General features: G+C 54.7%; 1 long non-coding RNA gene across 2 annotated transcripts; it reads right to left on the bottom strand.

The window, feature by feature from the left end:
• Window positions 1-6,790: 6,790 nt before the first annotated feature.
• LOC135989623 (uncharacterized) lies at window positions 6,791-9,981 on the bottom strand. Of its 2 annotated transcripts, XR_010606327.1 has the most exons (4): window positions 9,848-9,981; window positions 8,354-8,542; window positions 7,908-8,028; window positions 6,791-6,888 (listed from the first exon to the last, which is right to left on the bottom strand). It is a non-coding gene; the product is annotated as an uncharacterized LOC135989623 (long non-coding RNA). The 2 variants fall into 2 exon arrangements; XR_010606326.1 differs by lacking the exon at window positions 6,791-6,888 and having other exon boundaries at window positions 7,426-8,028.
• Window positions 9,982-14,448: the final 4,467 nt, after the last annotated feature.

The following is a 14,448-nucleotide window of genomic DNA, read 5'->3' as shown; positions in this document are numbered from 1 at the left end:
CAGTGCTATGCATGCATGGGGCAGAGTGGAGGAAGCACGGGTGCTGTGGGGCACTGCAGTGGATCTGTGGGGCTGAGTGGATGAGCTATGGGGTGCTGTGCAGCAGTGCTGTGGGTCTGTGAGGCAGAGGGAACAAGATATGGGGTGCTGTGGGGCAACAGTGTGGGTGTATGGGTCAGAGTCCAGGAGCAAGGGGGTGCTGTGGGGCAGTGCTGTGCCATCTATGGGGCAGAGTGAAGATTCTATGGGGTGCTGTGTGGCAGTGCTGTCCATCTATGAGGCAGAGTGAGAACAGCTACAGAGTGCTGTTGACCTATGGGGCAGAGTAGAGGGGCTATGGGGTGCTTTGGATCTAGGGGGCAGAGTGGAGGAGCTATGGGGTGCTGCAGTTCTATGAGGCAAGAGTGAACAAGATATGGCGTGCTGTGGAGCAGCACTGTGGGTCTATGGGTCAGAGTGCAGGAGCCATGGGGTGCTGTGGGGCAGTGCTGTGGATCTATGGTGCGGAGGGGGGGAAATACAGGGCGCTGTGGGTCTATGGGGCAGAGTGGAGGAGCTCTAGGGTGCTGTGGGTCAGCACTGTGGGTCTATGGGGCAGAGCGGAAGAGCGATGCGGTGCTGTGGGGCAGTCCTGTGGATCTATGGGGCGGAGGGGGGAACTACAGGGTGCTGTGGGTCTATGGGGCAGAGTGGAGGAGCTCTAGGGTGCTGTGGGTCAACACTGTGGGGCTATGGGCCAGAGTGGAAAAGGTATGAGGTACTGTGGGGCACTGGTGTGGATCTATGGGGCAGAGAGGAAGAGCTATGGGGTGCTGTGGGACTATGGGGCAGAGTAGAGGAGCTATGGGCTGCTGTGGGGCAGCGTGCAGGAGCCATGGGGTGCTGTAGGGCAGTGCTGTGGATCTATGGGGCAGATTGGAGGAGGCATGGGGTGCTGTGGGGCAGCACTGTGGGTCTCGAGGCCAGAGTGGAGCTGCTCTAGGGTGTTATGGGGCAGCGCTGTGCATCTATGGGGCAGAGTGGAAGATGTACGAGCTACTGAGGGCACTGGTGTGAATGTTTGAGGCAGAGTGGAGGAGCCATGACATTGTGGGGCAGTGCTATGTATGTATGGGGCAGAGTGGAGGAAGCAGGGTGCTGCGGGGCACTGCAGTGGATCTATGGGGCAGAGTGGATGAGCTATGGGGTGCTGTGCAGCAGTGCTGTGGGTCTATGGGTCAGAGTGCAGGAGCCATGGGGTGCTGTGGGGCAGTGCTTTGCCATCTATGGGGCAGAGTGAAGATTCTATGGAGTGCTGTGTGGCAGTGCTGTCCATCTATGGGGCAGAGGGAACAAGATATGAGGTGCTGTGAGGCAGTGCTGTCCATCTATGGGGCAGAGTGAAGATTCTATGGGGTGCTGTGTGGCAGTGCTGTCCATCTATGGGGCAGAGTGAGAGCAGCTACAGGGTGCTGTTGACCTATGGGGCAGAGTAGAGGGGCTATGGGGTGCTATGGGTCACTGTGGGTCAGTGTGTGAGTCACTCACCTGCTGGGGGTTCACCCTCTTCTGGGGTGTTTCGCCCCACAACAGCCCCATTGACCCTACAGCCCCCATGACTCCCCACACCCACCCCATAGACCCTAGTGCCCCCCCCCCACAGTGGGCAGTGGAGGCGTGGTCAGAAAGGGTGGTGATGTGGACAGAGGTGTGGGGTGCTGTGGGGCAGAAATGTGGATCTGTGGGGGAAAATGTAGAAGCCATGAGGTGCTATGTATGTATAGGGCAGGGTGCAGCAGCTAAAGGGTGCTGCGGGGCAGCACTGTGGGCCTAAGGGGCAGAGTGCAGGAGCTATGGGGCGCTGTGGGGCAGCACTGTGGATCTATGGGGCAGAGTGGAGGAGCAATGACATGCTCTGGGTCTATGGGGCAGAGTGAACAAGATATGGGATGCTGTGGAGCTGCACTGTGGGTCTATGGGTCAGAGTGCAGGAGCCATGGGGTGCTGTGGGGCAGTGCTGTGGATCTATGGGGCAGAGGGGGGGAACTACAGGGCGCTGTGGGTCTATGGGTTAGAGTGCAGGAGCTCTAGGGTGCTGTGGGTCAGCACTGTGGGTCTATGGGGCAGAGTGGGAGAGGTATGAGTTACTGTGGGGCACTGGTGTGGATCTATGGGGGAGAGTGGAAGAGCTATGGGGTGCTGTGGGTCTATAGGGCAGAGTAGAGGAGCTATGAGGTGCTGTGAATCTATGGGGCAGAGTGGAAGAACTACAGGGTGTGGGTCAGTGTGTAGGTCACTCACCTGCAGGGGGTTCAGCCTCTTGTGGGGTGTTTCACCCCACAACAGCCCCATTGACCCCACACCCCTGTGACCCCCCACAACCGCCCCATAGACCCTTGTGACTCCCCCCATAGTGGGCAGTGGAGGCGTGGCCGGCTGGAGGGGGGCGTGGCCAGGGTGGAGAAGATGGGGGGGTGTGGCCAGACTGCCTTCAGTGTTCTCTGAGCAGGAGCTGCAGTTGTAAAAAAAAAACCAAAAAACAAACAAACAAAAAAACACACAAAAAAAAGGCGTTATTTGCTTCAAAATCCTGGGAAATAGCCCCAACCCCACCCTGCTTAAATATTAACTTAGTGAGCAAATTGATTGCCAAAAAAAAATAGATCTTAAAAGCTTCTTGGAGCACAAATTATCCTAAAAACAGCCCAAAAATATCAAAACCCCACCCAAATATGGTCCCTCCCAGCTTTATATAATAGAATAAGATATATATTAATGTATTACATATATTATATAGTAATTATATATTACTATATCAATACAGATATTAATATTAATGAATATTAACATATCATAAATATTGTTATAATACATTATACATCACATTATTATATTATGTTATTATATATTAATTAATTAATAATAGTAATTGATGCTTAGTATATAATACAAGATATATTTTTATTATTCATCATATTATTATATAATTTATATTATATTGTTAATACACTAATATGTTAATTTTATAGATCTATATTTTTTAAATTCATATATTACCATATTAAATAATATAGTAATAGTTAAATAATACAATTTAAAGAATTAATTGGGTTTAGGGACGCGGCGACCAATCAGCGCCTTCCTCCCCTGGGAGACAGCCGCGCGGGGCTGAGCCAATGGGAGGCCAATTGGCACCGGCCAATCAGCGGGCGTCTCCTCACCCCGCTCAGGGTGAGGGGGGAGACAAAATGGCGGCGGGTTAAAAAAGCCGAGTTTGTTCCCGCTTAAATATTAATTTGGTAAATTATCGATAAATAGATTTTAAAAGCACCAGATCTGGGACCCCGAACTTTAGATATGTTCGGTAAAGTGAATTCAGCCCCCAAATCGCCTCAAAAAGCAACATAATGCCCCTCCCGACTTTAAATACAGTAATTTACACAATTATTTAAACAATTAAATTATTTCAACAATTAAGCGGCTTTAGGAGCCTCACAACCGCCCAAAAAGCTAAAAAACCCCCTAAAAACCTCAATTAAAAAAAAACCTCATAAAGCCCCGTTTAAATATAATATTTTAAATTAATAAGCAGTTAAAATAAAAAGCCGAATTTGGACTCGTAATCCTGGGAAACAGCCCCAAATCTCCCCCTGCGCTTTAAATATTAATCTATTGAATAAATTCGTTATCAGTAAATAGATTCTAAAAGCTTTAAAGCCCCAAATCTGCCCCTCGAGCTTTAGAGGCGTTAAATAAACCTTTAAAAAGCCGATTTAGACCCAAACAGCCCCAAAACGGCTCCTCGCAGCTTTAAATAATTAAAACAATTCAGCGGCTCCAGGAGCCTCGAACCGCCCGAACCCGGTAAAATAAAACCGCAAAAACCATTGAAGTGCAAGAGCCCAAATAAATCGGCCGGTTGGTAAAAACCCCAATTCGGCTCCAAACCCGGAAAACCCGATTCCCCGGTTTGAACTGCTCCATAAACCGGTTCAAATGAAGTTTTAAAAGCTTTAAAGTCACGAATTAGCCCCAAAGTGGGATCCGCAACTTTAAATACCTTTAAAATGCGATTTCGACCCAAATGGCCCCTCCCGACTTTAAATAGAATAATTTCGACATTAACTTTAATAAATCGAACAATTAAATTTTAGGAGCCTCAAACCCGCCCAAAATGTTCCAAATAAAACCTCAAATAAACCTTTTAAACACATTAAAAAAAATAACATTAAAAAAAAACCCCTAATCTGGACTCAAACTCCTGGGAAAAAAGCCCCAAACCTCCTCCCGAGCTTTAAACATTAATTCTCCTGACAAAATGACAATAAAGAGATTTTAAAGGTGCCTTTTAGCACAAATTGGCACCCAAAACCCCCCTAAAATATGTAAAAAAAACTTCTAGAAGCCTAACTAGACCCAAACCTCCCCGGCTCCCGAGAAAAGCCCCAAACCGGCTCCTCCCGCTTTGAACACAACGACTCGAACAGTTAAAGCGGCTGCGGGAGCCTCAGCCCCCACCCCAACAGCCACAAACCCGCGGCTTTTAAACCCCCAGTTTCGATCAAAGCCCCAAATACACCCAAGCCCGCCGGGCGCTCGTCACCCCGCCGAGCCCCAATTAACACCCGCACGATAATTAACGCCCTGACCCGCCCGTTAATCAGTTCCAGCCGCCGCTCCCGCTGCTCTCGGTCCCTCGGGTCCCGCGGGGGGGGGTGCGGACCAGCCGGTTCGGCAGCCCCGAGAAGAGCGCGCGGCCGCCGCCGCCACGTCCTTTATCACCTCGCTGTCCCGCCCGGTCCCGCCCTCCGCCCGCCCTCCGGCCAATGGACGAGACGCCCGCCTCAGCCGCGCTGGCCAATCAGCGCCTCGTTACTGTGGAAGAACGTCGGCGGGAAGACGGCGACCAATCAGCGCCTTTTCTACCTCAGAGGCACTAGCGAATCAGTGCCTGGCACGGGCTGGGCGAACCTCGGCGGGAAGGCAGTGACCAAACAGCGCCTTTCTCCCCTCAGCGATACGACCACCAATCAGCACCTTTCTCCCACCCCCTCGGAGAAGCCCGCGCGGGGATGAGCCAATGGGCGGCTTTCGCGCCGGGCGCCGGCAGCCAATCAGCGGGCGCCCCCTCCTGCCTCACTATAAAAAAGCGGCGGCGAAAAGGGGGGGGAGACAAGATGGCGGAAGAAGCAGGAAGCGGTTGCTCGTCTGGCGGCGGCAATTGAGGCGGGGCGGGGAGTCGGGGCTGGGCGGAAAAGCGGCAGCTCCTGAGGCAGCGGCGGCGGCGGCAGCAGCAGCAACGGCGATCGGGGGGATGTGGGGGGCGAAAAGCGGCGGCTCCTCCGGCCGCAGCAGCAATGGCGATCGGGGGATGTGGGGAGGGGAAAGCGGCGGCTCCTCCGGCCGCAGCGGCAACGGCGATCGGGGGATGTGTGGGGGGGAAAGCGGCGGCTCCTCCGGCCGCAGCATCAACGGCGATCGGGGGATGTGGGGGGGGGAAAGCGGCGGCTCCTCCGGCCGCAGCGGCAACGGCGATCGGGGGATGTGGGGGGGGGAAAGCGGCGGCTCCTCCGGCCGCAGCGGCAACGGCGATCGGGGGATGTGTGGGGGGGAAAGCGGCGGCTCCTCCGGCCGCAGCATCAACGGCGATCGGGGGATGTGGGGGGGCGAAAGCGGCGGCTCCTCCGGCCGCAGCGGCAACGGCGATCGGGGGATGTGGGGGGGGGAAAGCGGCGGCTCCTCCGGCCGCAGCGGCAACGGCGATCGGGGGATGTGGGGGTGAAAAGCGGCGGCTCCTCCGGCCGCAGCGGCAACGGCGATCGGGGGATGTGTGGGGGGGAAAGCGGCGGCTCCTCCGGCCGCAGCAGCAACGGCGATCGGGGGATGTGGGGGGGGGAAAGCGGCGGCTCCTCCGGCCGCAGCGGCAACGGCGATCGGGGGATGTGGGGGCGAAAAGCGGCGGCTCCTCCGGCCGCAGCTAGGACGTGGCTTCACCGGGGCCGCGAGGCCGCGCGCTGTGGGGCTGCGGGGCGGGTGTGGGGCCGGGGGCTCCGGCGGTCCCGCAGCGGCGGCCGCGGGGCGGGATGGGGCGGCTGTGGCGGTACCTGTGGGGCACTTGTGGGGCTGCTATAGGGGCTCTTCAGAGGCGTGTCTGGAGCACTTAGGGGCAGGTACAGGGCTGCTATAGCGGTACCTGTGGGGCTGCTATGGGGTTACTTATGGGGCACAGATGGGGGGGGCACCGCATGCAGGGGGTGGGGTCAGTGCGGAGGGGCGGGGACTATGAGAGGACGCGCCCACGGGGAGCCCCGCCTGGGGAAGGGAGTGGAGCCTCCGTGTGTCACGCCCTGTGGGAGGAGCCCGGGGGGTGGAGCCTGTGCAGACGTCACCCCTTGGACAGCCCACTCGGGGGTGGGGTCAGCAGGGGATGTGCCCCAAGGGGGCGTGGCTTAGCAAGGGAGGGGCTTTGGAGGGGGTGGAGCCTTTACAGGACATGCTGAGGGGGCATGGCTTAGGGGAGATCATTGGGAGGAGTTGGGGGCGGGGCCTCAGTGCATCATGCTCCTCGGGCAATGCGGTGAAAGGGGAGGGGCCTGCATGGGACACGCCCCTTGGGGAGGGCACACACTGGCAGGGGCGGAGCTTTAAAGGGGATGGAGTTGGGGGCGTGACCTCTCGAGGACACGCCTCTGCAGGAGATATCACTGTGGCCACGTTGGGGTATTTTTAATTAAGGAAACTGCTGTTTCAACCCGCAAGTGAAAACAAACCACACGTACGAGGCTGGACATGGTCAAACAAACCCCGGCTGGTTCAGCAGCCGCTGCCAGCGCGTCCATTCACCGCCTGCCCAGCCCGACAGACCTGCTGGACACACGTGTCCTGGTGAACTTGTACCAGCGCTGCATTCTGGGGAGAAATACATCCTGTAAGAATCCTGCTCTAAAACACTGCAGATCAACAATAGTTGTAAGTCACAGAGACTCCTCGTTTTCTCTCTGACTCTCACAACAGTAATAAATAAATCCCAAAGGACAGAAAACACCAGGATAGGCTGGAAACAAGAACAAACCCCACATGGCAGAAACAGTACCAAGCACCTTAAGTAACACTTAAGCATCTCAAACGAAAATAAATGACAAAACCCTTCGGGAGAGGTCTAAAGAAAGACGAACGAGTCCACAGAGAGTAATACTAAAGCCCTCCTCCCGAGAGGACCATGTGGGGGACAGAGGCACTTGGAAGGGACGTGGTTTGACGAGGCCACTTGCCACACACATTGATTCTGGTGCCTGGAACGACAATGGAGGGGACTCGAGGGGACAGGGGGCACACGAACGGTACAGAGGGATGTGGGGAGCTGATCGGGGTGCCTGCCATGGCTCCAGGGCACGCTGCCCAAAGGAGAGGTCCCGCAGCAACTGGAGGCCACGTGAAGGGCTCTGGCTCAGAAGAAAGGCAAACAGAGGCCTCTGAGCTGCAAAATACACAAACAGGTCCCCAGGCAACAAGAACACGGGGTGCGGCTACAAGGAAGGTAAATGGGGGCTCTCAGGTAACCAAAAGACAAGCTCAGCTGTCCTGAGAGGAGCAGGTGGAAATCAGAGGAGTTCTAAAGGGAGCGGAGGGGCAAACAGAGCGGTCTTGAGAGGGTACAAGAGGGAAAAATGAGGCCTCTGGGATGTGCCAAAAGCAAATGGGGAAGTTTTGAGGGGAAGAGAGAAAAAGAGGGGAATTTAATGAAGCAAAAGGTCAAACGGGCACCTTGATGCCACCAAAGAGCCTGCGGGCACGCAAAGGCAGGCGGGGCAATCACAGAGGAACTGGAAGGAAACGGGTTTCTGAGGGAACAAGGTGGCGAGTAAGCCTGTGAGAGGCCCAGAAGCAAATGGATGTGTCCTGAGGAGAGCAAATCGAAAGGTTCTTACCTCTGAGAAGTTCTCCTTGACTTTTGTTCCACCAGCAGCCGTCCTGTGGTCTCGGCACAGCCTGGGGATCCCTGACCTGCACCACCACAACCTTTAACAGGACATCCGGCAGTTCTAGAACCTGAATGACAAACAGCAAGTATTTCTCCAGGACAGCTTTGATGTAGGATTGTTTTATTTTGTTTTCCCTGCAGAGGACAGGGAGAAATTTCTCCTCCCCACAGTACCACTAAACACCCTACCCATGATCCTTCAGGCATTTTGGGGCTGTAACCCCCCCATCTCTCACTGGCCTGCTCCTCCAGTACCATCAGCAGACCCCCCAGTAACATCATCATCACCCCCCCAAATCCCCCCTTCTTTTCTCTCCAAAAAAAGGTAGAAAAGGGAAATAGACCCCACGAGCAGCTCCTTGCTCTCATAATGCCATTTACATATGTACATACCACAACTCTTCAAAACTGGGGGCAGTGCCCCAAACAGTCGCAGTCCCCATCCCACAGGCCAGCAGCTGCCCCATGGCACGGTGGGGAGGGAAGATGTTGCAACGTCTCCCGATTGGGCTCTCCTCCCCCACGTTCTGTTCCCCGCCTGGGCTGCGGGATCTGCTGACCATCAGGTGTTCATAGCTCCCCCTTTGAAAAACAAAAATTCGAAATTAGAGTTCAGCATCTTAAGAAAATAGCGCAGAAAGAAGCAGAGGAATTAGTCAGAATAAGGGATCGCCCAGCGGCAGCGCTTGTTGGCCGTGCGCTGCAGAAAAGAAAAAAAAAAAAAGAAAAGAAAACAAGAAAAGGAATGATCTCTTCCAGGCAGTTTCTTGAGACAGTCGAGAGATTATAAAATTGCACGTGTCTTTTCCAAGCAGAATGAGCCTGTGATTCCACGAAAAAGGAGGGCAAGGAGCAGGTCAGCTTGTCAGAGAAAGACAGGGACAGGGAGCAAGACAAGGCGACACAGAGAGAGAGGCAAAAGGGACAGGGAGGCAGGGCAAAGGGAAGGAGAGGCCAAGATCAGAGACCAGCAGCAGGACACAGACGGTGGGGAAAACTCCTAGAATGGGCAGCGGGAGAGACAGACCAAGGAGAAACGGGCGCCGGGCCGCGGGACAGGGAGCGGGGCAGACCGTCACGGAAACAAAAACAAAGAGGCAACGGGACAGAGAAACGAGGGGAAAGACAAGGAGAAGGGCAGAGAAACAGGAACGGGGGCGGGCAGGGAGCAGGACCGAGAGATGGAGCGAGGAAGGGAAAAAAGGACGGGGGCAGAATGCAGGGAGAGGAACGACGACAGGGAGCAGGACAATAGCACGGGCTGCAGGACAGAGACGGAGGAATTGCAAAAACACAGACACGAGAAGCACCACAGAACGACAGCCAGGGGAAAGAGGCACAGAGAGCGCGACAGCGCCGGAGCGGAAAAAAATGAACCAAACCAACGGCGCTGGGCCACTGGAGAGAGATACGCAGAAAGAAAAAAACACCCAGGAAGAGAGAAAAGAAAGAGGGGATGGCTGGCTGGGGGAGGGAGGGGAAAGCAGTTAGAAAGGGCGGGAGAAGGACCGCCACGGAACAACAGAAAAGCCAGCGAGGCCAGGCAGGGCAGGGGGGCCGTGACACTGCTTGTCTAGCAGTATAATCTGCGATCTGCCAATTTATTTCCAGTTTCCTGATCACTGCTCCCTTTCGATGCCCTTTGCAACGCACGATGGCAACTCTTCTAGCAACGGCACAGCTTCCAACAATTGGAGCATCATATTTAATCTGTCTTCCTTCTGCTGTTAATAAACTTTGTTCTTTTCAAATGGCACGCACCATTCTAAAAACATACTTTGAAACAGTGCAAATATTAACCTCCTTCTCTTTGGATAATTCTAAAGCTCGTGTGAGCGCAGCTTTCTGGGCAGAAGTCTCTGCAGGTAAAGGTTTAGTTTCGATTACCTTGTGGGTAGTTGTCACCGCACACCCGGCTTGACGTACTCCTCGCTTTACGCAGAGCTGCTTCCGACGGTGAACCAGGAGCCTTCGGCATCCTCCAGTGGCCGGCTGGTCCTTTAGATCCGGTCTGCTGGAGTAAACAGCTTCTGTTGTTTCCGAGCAATCGGACACCACAGGCTCCGAAACAGATCCACTGAGGAGAGAAGCTGGATTGACAATGTCAGTAGTAGCAATATTTCCATCATCTTGTTCCACCCACACGGCCTGGTATTTCAGGGGACGCTAATACAGTCATTTGCTGTCCCACAGTGAGCTTACGAGCTTCCCGCACGTCCAGCGCGACAGCTGCCACGGCTCAAAGACAGCCAGGCCGGCCTTTGCTCGCTTCGTCTGGCTGCTTAGGGAAGCAGACCACGGCTCGCTTAGGAGACCTTAACCGCCGTGCCGGAACACCCAAAGCAATACTTTGCCTTTCGTGTGAGTACAACCAAAATGGTTTGGTGACACCTGGGAGGCCCAGGGCCGGAGCCCTCGCCAGTTCCTTTTTCAGTTGCGAAAAAGCCCTCCCGGCTTCTCCCGTCCAATTCAACTCGGAGCTGTTTTCTTTTAACAGTTCGTACAAAGGCTTTACTGAGAGTCCATCATTCCAAATCCAAAGCCCGCACCAACCTGTCCTTTCAAGAAACGTCCGCAGCCCTTTCACCGTCGCCGGTTCCGGCATCCGGCAAACAGGTTCTTTCCGCTCTGTCCCCAGCTCTCGCCGTCCTCCGGAGATCTCCAATCCCAGATAAGTCACTCGGTGCCGCATCAGCCGGGCCTTCTGTGGGAAACCCCATGCTCACTTAATCGCAGAAAATCAGTCAGCTTACAGTCCATTGCACACAACCCTCTTCGGGTTTCGTGCCTATAAGGAGACAACAAAGTCCCATTGCCCGGAAGAGCTTCCCAGGCGTCACGTTCTCATGCTAACTGGTTTCCGAAAATCACAGGGCTGCTCCTGAATCCCCGGGGTGACACGACCCAGGTTAATTGGGTCTTTCTCCCACTAAAGGGATTTTCCCACTCAAAAGCAAAAAGCTTCTGACTCTCTTTGGCTAATGCAAGACAGAAAAAGGCATCTTTGAAATCCAACACGGTAGACCACTTGTGATTATCTCGCCATTTATCTAACAATGTGTAAGGGTTAGCTACTACCGGGTGTCAATCTGCGGTAATTTTGTTTATTGCTCTCCAATCTTGCACTAACCTATAGCTTTTACTGTCTGGTTTCTTTACAGGCCGGATTGAAGTGCTTGCTTCTGACTCACCTTCTATCAGCAGCCTAAACTGCAAAAAGTTACCGGTCATTTCTTTTACCCCTTCTCTATGCTCTAATTTCAGAGGATATGGTCTAGTTCTGACTGGTCCGGCTCCAGCTTTCAAATTAATTTTCACTGGTTCTGCATTCTTTGATTTACCAGGAACTGCCGAAGCCCATACCCCTGCAAATACTTGATCCAATATTTCCCGAGCTATTTGGCTTTGCTTGTCGGTTTGAATCATTGCCAATTAAAATCCCGGCTCTTTTATCTTGAATCTCACTTTCCCCCGTTTGAATGTCATGATTGCTTTCAATTGTTTTCACAGGTCTCGTCTTAGTAACAGTTTTGGAGACCTAGGCATATAGAAGAACTTATACATTCCGACTGGTTTTCCTAACTTATATTTGATTGGCCGTAAAAATAAAGCTTTCTCTTGTTGGCCAGTAGCTCCCACTACAGTTACAAAATCTTTATCTGAGGGTATCGTTTCCTGGTTCAAAATAGAACAAGATACTCCAGTATCAATTAAAAACTCCATTTCTTTTCTGTGTTTCCCTGGCTTTACTAGGACCGGTGGATCTGCTAGGCTGGATTCCTCAGGTTCCCGTCAATCAACTTCTGCCACTGACCATTACATGTCATCGAGGTTTCTCTATTCACGTTATCCCCAGGTGGCTCCCCAGTCTCCCCGGTGAGCTAAAATACACCCTAGCGGGCTCTTCTTCGGCATTTTTTCTGATTGGCTGCTTTCCGCGCCACCGCGCCGTCCCATTGGCTGCTCCTCCCCGTGTTCCGCCCCCACGAACCCTCCTCGGGGCGCAGCCGCGCGAGGACCGCGCCATTGGGGCCCGTTTTCCCCACAAGCACGGCTCCCAGAGCCAACTCTCCGGGGCGGCGGAGCCGCAGCGGAGCCGGCCGGGCCGGGCACTCACCGGGGCCGTGCAGAAACGGCGACGAACGGCGGCGCGGCGGGACCGCTCCGGGCTCGAGCGGGGCGCGCACACGGCCGCCGAGAGCGCCGCCCGCGCTTGCCAGCGGCCATCTTTGCGCATGCGCATCGGGAAGCCCGCGGGACACGCCCCCTCCTGCCCGCCCCTTCGCCTCCCTTCCCGCAACCCGATTGGCTGCCTATGCACGTCAATTTCCATTCTCCCCGCCTATCATCACCCCTCCCCGTTTGCCCCGCGGGGCGCTCCGCTCCGCCCCTCCAGCTTTCTCGCGCGTCCTGATTGGCCCGCTCTGCACCGCCCTTCGCGTTCTCTCCACCCACTCGCTGGAACCTCCAGGCGATTTGCACAGCCGGCGCGGCTTTCCCTTCTATTTAACTTCTGTTTCCATTTCTAGTTCTTTCTCGGTCCGTTAGAGCCCTCGGATGCTCCATCTGCATACATATATATATACACACATATGTAAAATATACATATAGGTATCTCTCTATATATCATCTATAGAAACTTAAAAATAATTTCATATGTGTGTGTATATATATGCATAAATATATATGACTAGAAATAGAAATATAGCTTCCCAGGGAAAACAACTGCCATGGGGCTGGGCTGCAGAGCAGCGAGTGGGTGGGGAGGACAGAGCTACGGGGGGAGACAACGGGCGCTTTGGGGCAGCGCAGGTGCCCCGGGGGTCCGCGAGCAAAGGGGCGACGGGGGGGCAGTGTGGAACGGGGGGGCCGGAGAGGAGAGAGGAGGGAGCGGGGACACGTCTCACGGGGGAAAAAATGCCCGCGGGGCACGTTTGGAGAGAAATCGTTTGGGGAGGGGCAGAGACACGCGGGAGGCAGTGCGAGTAGAAAGGTGCGCGGGGCGGGGTGGGGGGGGGCCCGGGACGTGTGTGGGGGTGACCTGCACCTGGGGGGTCCACACGGGACCACCCACAGCAGACGACTCACCTGGGACAACCCGCAAAGGAGAATTCGCTCTGAAGAACCGACCCACGACAGAGACTCCACACCGGATCATCCCCAGCAATGCCCCTGCAACTGCTGGCGTTTCACTCCGTATTTGCCCCAAAAAGGGGGGCAGTGTGCCTGTCCGTAAGACAAGTTTGTTTTTTTTTTTTTCTTAAACTCTTCCAAAATGCCTAATTTTGAGAGGTTTTGGCACTTTTTCACAACATGCTTTTGGTTCAATGCACGAAAATACGGTTCGTTTTGCTTTCCAGCTGCGCGCATCCAGGGAGAGTTCGCTTTCCCCAGGGCCTAAAATTCTTCTTTTTCTTATTATTTTCCCCATTGCACATGCAGACTCAGGGTGTTCGGCGTGTTTCTCAGCTGCTGTGGCGGGTCACGCTCTCTGTGCGCAGCCCCAGAAGGGGGCATCAGGCGTTCACAGCTCCCCCTCTGAAAAACAAAAATTCCAAATTAGAGTTCAGCGTCTGAAAAAAAAGAGCGCAGAAGAAAGCAGAGGAATTCAGTCGGAATAAGGGAGACGAGAGCAGCTGAGCTAACGGAGGATTTGGGGGAAATGGGCCACCTTGAAACACAAGGCATCTTTTAAAAGCCAGAGCGATTTGAGCAATTCAAGACAACATTAAGACAAACTGACACCATTTGGGACACACTCAGCGGACAAGGAAACGCTCTCGCTGACGCTAGAAAGCGTCTCGCCCCTTCCCTCCGGCACCGCCGCAGGAGACAACCCCAGCGAGGCCGCGGGACGGGCTCGCGCCGCCAGCGGGATCTGCGCTCACAGATCCGCCGCCACAGCTCCGGCCCTCGCGACGCTGCTGCTGCTGCTGCTGCTGCTGCTGCTACGCATCTGGCTCAGTCAGTAAAGCTGAAAGCGTGCAGCTCCAGAGAGTGACACTAAAAAGCAAAGAACCAACCGCGGTCATTCACTTTATACTAAAAAGGCAGCCCCGGGCCAGCAGGCGGGCCGCGTTACGCGGGAATCCCGCAAAAAAAACCCAAACCAAAAACAAAACAAAAAAACCAGAGAGCCGCGGCAGGAAAGCGCCCCTGTCGCAGGGACGGCCGCAAGTCCCGAAAACGAACACCGCCGCCCGCCAGCCCGGTGCCGGAAGGCTAACGCGCCCGGCTTGCTCTGCTGGCCGACGGCACCCGGAGGCAGCGCCTCCGAGTCCCGACCCCGGCTGTCCCCGGCCCGCGGCAGCATGCAAGCACGCGATCGGCCCGCTCTGCACTTGAATTGCCATTCCCTCCGCCCATCGCCTCCCCGCCCGAAGCGCAAAGCCACGTGCATATTGGGCGCGAGGCCTTGCGCTGTCTTTTTGTGTGTGCGTTTTCTTTTTCCTTCTCTTGTGCCACGTTGTCCAGAAAGGGGAAGCTGA

Source organism: Caloenas nicobarica, chromosome 5 (genome assembly GCF_036013445.1).
Source record: "Caloenas nicobarica isolate bCalNic1 chromosome 5, bCalNic1.hap1, whole genome shotgun sequence".
Classification (NCBI taxonomy): domain Eukaryota; kingdom Metazoa; phylum Chordata; class Aves; order Columbiformes; family Columbidae; genus Caloenas; species Caloenas nicobarica.
Note: the sequence above shows the minus strand (reverse complement) of the source record. Positions and strands in the feature narration are given on the sequence as shown.